Raw genomic sequence first — 9,683 nt, 5'->3', positions numbered from 1 at the left:
TTCATTTCCTTGTCCCTGGGTGCCAGTGACTTTTTCCTGTTATATCCTTACAGTAAATCCCCCTTCTCTTACACAGGCTTGAATCCGTTTCTTTTCCTTGTAATTAGCCCCAACTTAGACACCTAAGTTTTGATCCTTAATGATTGAGAAGATTGTGATACCTTTAACTGTGATAGGGAAGATATGGAAGAGGTTTATGGAAGAGAAGACTTTATTTTAGATGCACTGAATTTGGTTGGTGGTACAACAGCCACGTGAAAATGTCTAGCAGTCCTTGGAAATGGAGCCCAAAATCCAGGAGAGGTTAGAGCTAGAGATACAGATCTTGTAGCATAAGGCTAATAATTATTGCAATAGAAATGATTAAGGCAGCCCTGGGAGATGGTATAGAACAAAAGCTAAGAAAATCTTTGGGGAAATACATTTAAAGAATGAGTAAAAGATAGTAGTGCCTGGGTGGCTCAGTCATTTAAGCATCTGACTCTTGATCTCAGCTCAGGCCTTGGTCTCAGGGTCATGAGTTCAAGCCCCACTTTGGCTCCACACCCAGTGTAGTATTTAATTTCAAGAAGAATATACTCTTAAAAAAAAAAAAATGAGCAAAAGATGGAGATAAAAAGTGATAACAGAAAGAACACCAGGGTAGTTCAAGTTTTATGAAGACAGAAGTGGTTTTGTACTAGTACAGAGACTAAATAGGGTGCAAATCAAAGACAACTTTGGGTTGGGTAATTGAAGCATGATGATCCTTTGAGAAGGCAGTAATAGTAATAGCAGGAGTAGAAGTTAGGTGGATATGGTTCAAGTAGTTAAGACATTGAATACTACTATTTAGCTGAAAAGCAGTGTGGAGCAGGATTATTTTTTGTCAAATACGTAAAAAATATAAAGCACGTCATTACTTGTTTTCAAATCTGAAACACTGTAAAATAATGAGCATAGTATGATTTGCAACACTGTAATCAGAGGCTGTATCTGAGCCTGATCTTAAAGGATGGTAAGAGGAAGATAGAAGGAAACTTTATATGGTTGCACATTTACTCATTACAGTTCAGATGTGCAGAAGAAGTGGAGTTTTCTGATGGAACTTGCATTTCCTTCCTCTTGAGCTCCCACCCCATGGGAAATCAGGAAAAAATTAACTTTTAGTCCCAGCCAGTTTAAAACTTAGTCTGATATAAAGGAGATACAATTTATAAGATTTTGAGGTAATGCTTAAACTTTGGGGAAAATGCTCTTATTTCTGTCCTTTGTCTTCTCTTTAAACTGGTGTCCAGATATATGGAGGGGACTTAACATGATATAATGTTATCAGGGAGGACAGCATCTTCATTTCTTCCATTCTCTGGGTTCTGATGCAGTAGGCCACAGCCTGTAAAACATGTGATCAGGTTTTTCCTAGCTTGGTCAGAGCCCAGTAGTTCTTGACTGAATTGGCCTCACCTTAGTTCTAACAAATGTGGAGAACTCTTGACATTTCTGCAGCTCTGTCTCAAGCAGGCCAGTGTAGATCAGGGTGCAGGTTTAACCTGCCCCACCGTCCTGCAGGCTCAAAGTAAGCCTTTTTGCTTCCGATTCATCAACTTGCTTCCCACTCAGCTACCTTCTGAGTCTCCCCTTGGGAGAATATAGAAACTTGTGGGTCCCCTCCATACCACACAAGAACAGAGATTAACCTAGACAAACAAATCTCATTACCAAGGTTTACTTTCGTGTGACTGTGCCCTACCTAGCCTGATGAGGCCACCTCTTTCCAGAATCCTGTAAACTCCTCTACTACCCAGCATATTACAGATACTTCAATAAAAGATGGACTGTTGCCACATTAAACATGAATGAATCACATTAATGTTGTACAAAAGAAGTCAGAAACAGTGTGTACTATAAGATTCAGTTTATATAAAATTCAAAAACAGGCAAAACTACTCTGTAGTGTTTGAAGGCGGGAGAGTGGTTTCTTATTGGAAGAAGGTTGGAGGAGCTTCTGGGAAGCCTGTGGCATTTACTATCTTTATCTAGGTCATGGCTGACAAGGGTGGGTTAGCTTTGGGATAACTCATCTACCTGTTCACTTAAGATTTGTGTACTTTTCAAGGGGTGCCTGGGTGGCTCAGTCAGTTAAACATCTAACTCTTGATCTCAGCTCAGGCCCTGAGCATAGGGTTGTGAGTTCAAGCCCCACATTGGGCTCCACGCTGGGCATGGAGCCTACTTTAAAAAAAAAAAGATTTGTGTACTTTCTGAATGATTGCTATACTTCCGTTTTAAAAAGTACATATTAAAAAAACGAATTTGAAGAATGAAGAAAACCAGAGCATTGGTTCTTAAACTTTAATGAGATTAAAGACCTGGATTGTAAAAATGCAGATCACCCAAACTATCCTCAAAAGTTTTGATTCAGTAGGTCTGACTCTCAGAATCTATTTTAACATTTGCCTCAGTGGTTCTGATGCTCCACACTTTAAAAATGCTGATTTCGCATCTGTAGTTTAACAAACTCTCCTTAACTCTCTGGACAGATATTCAAGTATGAGAGGTTTGTCATATTGTTACCGGAGTCTGAATTTATTGGATCTCTAATTGCTAGGTGTAGCATTTCCTAACCACCTTAATGTTTTACAAATGTAATGACGGTTGTTTAAAATGTTTCTTTTCTTTTTTTTCCTATAGCATGGTTTTATTGCATCCATTAAATTCTGCAGATTTTCAAATTTGATTAAAAGACAAAAGATTTTATTCATTTCGTATTGCAGTTTTAACAATACAAAGACGTTTGATTTTCCTGGGATATATAGCCTTTTTAGATACAGCTATTTAGTTCTAGACTATTTAGCATGTGCTAATGTAAAAGAACTCTGTAAAGAATGACCAGTCTTTATATCTGCAGAGCAGAGATCTTAAATTGGAAATAAAATAAGATTTGAACACACAGAATGTTGCCAAGTAAGGTTTGATAAAACCTAATAAGTAAAATCAGTAACTAGTAAAATCAGTCAGTTTAAGTGTCAGGATACACAACATCATTTATAGAATTCTGTAATCTATACAGTATAGTTTTGTTAGTTCCATTGTAAACATTGGCAGATCTTTTACATGATTTTCACATCAATGGAAGGTCATATTATTTCTGAAATCCGTTACCAGATTGTGATAGTTTTCTTTGATATAACATATAAACAGTATCTAAAAAAAATGAAAACAACTTCAAATCCATTTCACACATTGTTAATTAACATGAACTATTGAGTGTGTATTTTTCAGCCAATTCCAGATGTTTTAAGATTTTGTTTTTCAGCACAGACTCAACCTGATAGCAACCATCTGTCCTGTCCTGGATGATTCAGATTATCTCTGAAAGCGTGAGAATGGATTTGGTAAGGCATTGAGTCTTTTCTGGCTCAGTGACTCTGTAACATTAAGTGAAATAATGCCTGTACAGTTTATTAGATGTTCTTCCCCTTACGTAGCCACCACTACCCTCTGTGCCCACCCTCCCCCCATTCCTCCCAGGGAGTATAGGAACATGGTGTTAGGTGCCAATTATAAGGAAAGACCTATAAACCTTCAAAAATCATTAAGTAGTGAGTAGGGGATATTGATCTTAATTGTTTAATCTACTAAAGAAGTGGACAGATGTGATTTTTTGATATGCTAATTTAAAAAAAATAAATACAGCTATGATGAGGAATTCACAATACTTTAAGTGAAGGCCAGTACTTTGACAGCTATAAAGTTGACCACTGCCTTTATTCCACCTCCTCCCTGTCAACACCTAGAGATAGATGGTATTTTCTTTTAGACTGCAGAACCTCAGCTTAATTTAAAGTACCCTTTTAAAACTGTCCACATGTCTTTTTTTCACACTTTGCTTGATGAGTAAATCATTCAGATGAAGCAACCTCTTCTTGGCATGTGTGAATAAATTTGTGAATGTAGGTCTGTAGTCAAAGCGTCATAGTGTTTGTTGCCTCCTCATAGGAATCTTAATTTGAAAACAAGATTGGCCATGGACAACAGTAATTATTTGCCATCAAATCATTAAAATTTTACTGGCATCTTCTAAAAGAGAATGATCTTAAAAAGTTCACTGGCATTACTGACTTGTCTAGAAAGCATATATTTATATGTATTTGTAATATATATGTTTATATATATCTTTGCCTGTATTTGTGAAATTGTATCAACAATCATAATAATTACCTAAATATATAAAATATTTTTTCAACTTCTAAACCCCCTGAAATTCCCTGGCAGTCTGCCACCTGAACCCTTTTTACCACTTCATGACAACTTTCCGTTAGGATACCTATAATGACTTTTTCTTTTTATGCTATTTTACTACTTAATGGTATTTTCTTTTTAAAAACAAATTAGTTTAATTCCTTGATTTTTTTCCCCCCCTCCATGGTTAAAATTTTAGTTTCTATTCTTTTTTCCTTCCAGTCTTTTTTTCTTTTGTTTTTTAATTGATGTATAGTTGACATATTAGTTTCAGGGTTACAACACAGTGATTTGACAATTAGATACATTACAAAATGATAAGTGTAGTTACCATCTGTCACTGTACAATGTTATTACAATATTATGAATATGTTCTCTATGCTGTACTTTTTCATTCTCATCACTTATTATTTTAATACATTTGGAAATTTGTACCTCTTAATCCCTTTCACCTATTTTGTCTGTCCTCTCTCTCTCCCCTCTGGCAACCACTAGTTTGTTGTTTATGAGTCTCGTGTTTGTTCATTTGTTTTTGATTGCACATATAAGTGAAAGCACATGTTATTTGTCTTTCTCCATCTGACCTGTCTCACTTAGCATAACCTCTAGGTCCATCGATGTTGCCAATGGCAAGATTTCGTTCTTTTTTACGGTTGAGTAACATTCCACTGTGTATCTGTACCACATCTTTATCCATTCATCTATTGATGGACACTTAGGTTGCTTCTGTATCTTGGGTATTGTAAATAAAGCTGCTGTAAACATAGGGGTGCATCTTTTCAAATTAGTGTTTTTGTTTTCTTTGGGTAAATACCTAAAAATGGAATTGCTAGATCATATGGTAGTTGTATTTTTAGTTTTTTTGAGGAACTCCATACTGTCTTCCGTAGTGGTGATACCAATATACATTCTCATTAGCAGTCTATAAGGGGTCCCTTTTTTCCACACCAACACTTTTCTTGCCAACACTTATCTCTTCTCTTTTTGATACTAGCCATTCTAATAGGTGTGAGGTGATATAATTGTGGTTTTGATTTTCATTTTCCTGATGATTAGTGATGTTAAGCATCTTTTCATGTGTGTTGGCCATCTGTATGTCTTCTTTGGGAAAATGTCCATTCAGGTCCTCTGCCCATTTTTAACTAGATCATTTGGGGTGTTTTTTGGCGTTGAGTTATAGGAGTTCTTTATATATTTTGGATATTAACATCTTATCATAATGTCAGTTGCAAATATCTTCTCCCATTCAGTAGGTTGCTTTTTTGTTTTGTTGATTCTTCTCTCACGGTGCAAAAGCTTTTTAGTTTGATAATAGTCCCAATTGTTTATTTTTGCTTTTTTTCCCCTTGCCTGAGGAGACATATATCCAGAAAAATACTACTAATACTGATGTCCAAGAGACTACAGCCTATGTTTTCCTTTAGGAGTTTTGTGGTTTCAGGTCTCTTACACTTAGGTTTTTAACTCATTTTGAGTTTACTTTTGTGTATGGTATAAGAAAGTGGTCCTGTTTTCCCAACACCATTTTTTTTTTTAAGATTATTTATTTATTTATTTATTTGAGAGAGAGAGAGAATGAGAGACAGAGAGCACAAGAGGGAAGAGGATCAGAGGGAGAAGCAGACCCCCCGCTGAGCAGGGAGCCCGATGCGGGACTCAATCCCGGGACTCCAGGATCATGACCTGAGCTGAAGGCAGTCGCTTAACCAACTGAGCCACCCAGGCGCCCTTCCCAACACCATTTATTGAAGAGACTTTTTTTTTTTTTTTTTAAGATTTTATTTATTTGACAGAGCACAAGCAGGGGGAGCAGCAGGCAGAGGGAGAGGGAGAAGCAGGCTTCCCCACTGAGCAGGGAGCCTGATGGGGGGCTCGATCCCAGGACCCCGGGATCATGACCTGAGCCGAAGGCAGACGCTTAACTGGCTGAGCCACCCAAGCGCCCTGAAGAGACTGTCTTTTATCCATTGTGTATTCTTGCCTCCTTTGTCATAGGTTAATTAACCATATAAGCATGGGGTTTTTTTCTGAGCTCTCAGTTCTGTTCCATTGATCTAGGTGTCTGTTTTTGTGCCAGTACCATAGTGTTTTGATTACTATAGCTTTGTTGTATAGTTTGAAATCTCCGAAATTGTGCTATCTCCAGCTTTGTTCTTTCTCAAGATTGCTTTGGCTATTCAGCGTCTTATGTGGTTCCATACACACTTTAGGATTTTTTTGTTCTAGTTCTGTGAAAAATGCTATTGGTATTTTGATAAGAATTGCATTAAACCTGTAGATTGCTCTGGGTAATATGGACATTTTAAAAATATTAAGTCTTCTAATCCATGAGCACAGAATATCTTTACATTTGTTTGTGTTGTCCTCAATTTCTTTCATCAATGTCTTTTTTTTTTTTTAACCTTTATTAATGTTTTTAAGAAAGCTGTACACCCAATGTGGGGCTCAAACTCACAACCCCAAGATCAAGAATCACGTGCTGTTCTGACTGAGCCAGACAGGCATCCCAGTATTTTATTATTTTTGATAGTTATACATAGGATTGTTTTCTTAATTTCCCTTTCTGCTGTTTTGTTATTAGTGTACAGGAATGCAACAGATCTCTATATTTTGTATCCTGCAACTTACTGAATTCATTTATTCTAATAATTTTTTGGTGGAATCTTTAGGGTTTTCTATATATAGTATGTCATCTGCAAACAGTGACAGTTTTACTTATTCCTTACCAATTTGGGTGCCTTTTATTTTATTTATTTTTTTGTCTGAGTGCTACGCCTAGGACTTCTAGTACAATACTGAATAAAAGTGGTGAAAGTGGACATCCTTGTTTCTGATCTTAGGGGGAGAGAGCTTTAGCTTTTTACCATTATGATGTTAGCTTTGGGCTTGTCATATAGGTCTTTTATTATGTTGAGGGATGTTCCTTCTGTGCCCACTTTGAGAGTTTTTATCATTAATGGATGTTCAATTTTGTCATTCTTTTTCTACATCTACTGAGATGATCATATGACTTTTATCCATTTTGTTAATGTACTTCACATCAATTGATTTACAGATATTGAACCATCTTTGCATCCCTGGAATAAATATGACTTGATCATGGTGAATGATCCTTTTAATGTATTTTTGAATTCTGTTCACTAATATTTTATTGAGGATTTTTGCATTTATGTTCATCAAGGATAATTGGCCTATAGGTTTTTTTGTGTTTGTTTGTTTTATAGTGTTTTTGGTTTTGGTATCAGGATAATGCTGGCCTCATAGAATGAATTTTGAAGACTTTCTCCTTCTGTTTTTTGGGATAGCTTGAGGATAGTTAGTATTAACTCTTTGTTAAATGTTTGGTAGAATTTACCTGTGAAGCCATCTGATCCTGGACTTTTGTTTATTGGGAGTTTTTTATTACTGGTCCAATTTTGTTACTATTAATTGGTCTGTTCAGATTTTCTATTTCCTCCTGATTCAGTTGGAAGATTGTATGTTTCTAGGAATTCTTTCTTCTAGGTTGTACAATTTTTTTTTTTTAAAGATTTTATTTATTTGACAGAGACATGGTGAGAGAGGGAACACAAGCAGGGGGAGTGGGAGAGGGAGAGGCAGGCCTCCTGCCAAGCAGGGAGCCTGACGTGGGGCTCGATCCCAGGACCCCGGGATCATGACCTGAGCCGAAGGCAGACGCCTAACGACTGAGCCACCCAGGCGCCCCTAGGTTGTACAATTTGTTGGCATATAGTTTTTTGTAGTAATTGTTTATAATTTTTTATATTTTTATGGTGTCATTTTAACTCATCTTTCATTTCTGATTTTGAGTTCTTTTTCTTGATTAGTCTGGCTAAAGTTTTATCAATTTTGTTCATCTTTTCAGAGAACCAGCTCTTAGTCTCATTGATCGTCTCTATTGTTTTTTTTTTGTCTCTATTTCATTTATTTCCACTCTAACCTTTATTATTTCTTCTACTAACTTTGGGCTTTGTTGGTTCTTCTTTTTCTAGTTCCTTTAGATATAAGGTTAGATTATTTAAAATGCTCTTGTTCCTTGAGGTGGGCCTGTATCACTATAAATTTCCCTCTTAGAAATGCTTTTGCTGTGTGGTAAAGATTTTGAACTGTAGTGTTTCCATTTTAGTTTGGCTCCAAGTATGTTTTGATTTCCTCTTTGTTTCTTTGTTGATCCATCAGTTGCTTAGTAATCTATTATTTAGCTTCCAGGTATTTTATGTTTCTTTTAGTTTTCTTGTAATTGATTTCTTTCTAATTTCATACTGTTATGGTGGGAAAAGATGCTTGATATGATTTCAGTGTTCTTAGACTTGTTTTATGGCCTACCATGTGATCCGTTCTGGAGAATGTTCCATGTGCACTTGAATAGATATTCTGCTGTTTCGGGGTGGAAAATTCTGTTTATATCTGTTAAGTCCACCTGGTCTAGTGTTTCATTCAAAGCCACTGTTTGATTTTCTGTCTGAATGATCTATCCATTGATGTAAGTAGGTGTTAAAGCCCCCTACTATTACTGTGTTATTGTCAATTTCTCCCTATATGTCTGTTAATATTTGCTTTATTTAGATAGTGCTCCTATGTTGGATGCATAGATATTTATAATTATTATATCCTCTTAGTGAACTGATCCTTTTTATCATTATTTAATGACCTCTTTTGTCTCTTTTTACAGTCTTTGTTTTATTTTATTTTATTTTTTTAATTTTATTTATTTATTTATTTATTAGAGAGTGAGCGGGAGAGAAACAGCATGAGAGGGGAGAGGGTCAGAGGGAGAAGCAGGCTCCCTGCTGAGCCGGGAGCCCGATGTGGGACTCGATCCCAGGACCCTGGGATCATGACCTGAGCTGAAGGCAGTTGCTTAACCAACTGAGCCACCCAGGCACCCCTTTACAGTCTTTGTTTTAAAGTCTATTTTACCTGATACGAGTATTGGTATCCTGTTTTCCCTCTGCTTCATTTGCATGGAATATCTTTTTCCATCCCTTCACTTTTTTTTTTTTTTTTAAGATTTTATTTATTCATTAGAGAGAGAGCACACAAGTAGAGGGGAGGGGCAGAGGGAGAAGCAGACTCCCCACTGAACAGGGAGCCCAATGCAGGGCTCGATCCCAGGACCCTGGGATCATGACCTGAGCTGAAGGCAGACGCTTAACTGAGCGACCCAGGCATCCCTCCATCCCTTCCCTTTCAATCTGTATGCTTCTTTAGGTCTGACGTGAGTCTCTTGTAGGCAGCATATAGATGGGTCTTGTTTTCATTCAGTCACCTTATATCTTTTCCTTGGAGCATTTAGTCCATTTACATTTGAAGTAATTATTGATAGGTATGTACTTACTACCATTTTGTTGTTTTTTTTGGTTGTTTTTGTAGTTCTGTCTTCCCTTGTGATTGATGGCTTTCTTTAGTGTCGGGTTTGGATTCCTTTCTCTGTGTATCTATTACAGGTTTTTGGTTTGTGG

Source organism: Phoca vitulina, unplaced genomic scaffold (genome assembly GCF_004348235.1).
Source record: "Phoca vitulina isolate PV1807 unplaced genomic scaffold, GSC_HSeal_1.0 scaffold8, whole genome shotgun sequence".
Classification (NCBI taxonomy): domain Eukaryota; kingdom Metazoa; phylum Chordata; class Mammalia; order Carnivora; family Phocidae; genus Phoca; species Phoca vitulina.
This window is presented reverse-complemented; position numbering follows the sequence as displayed.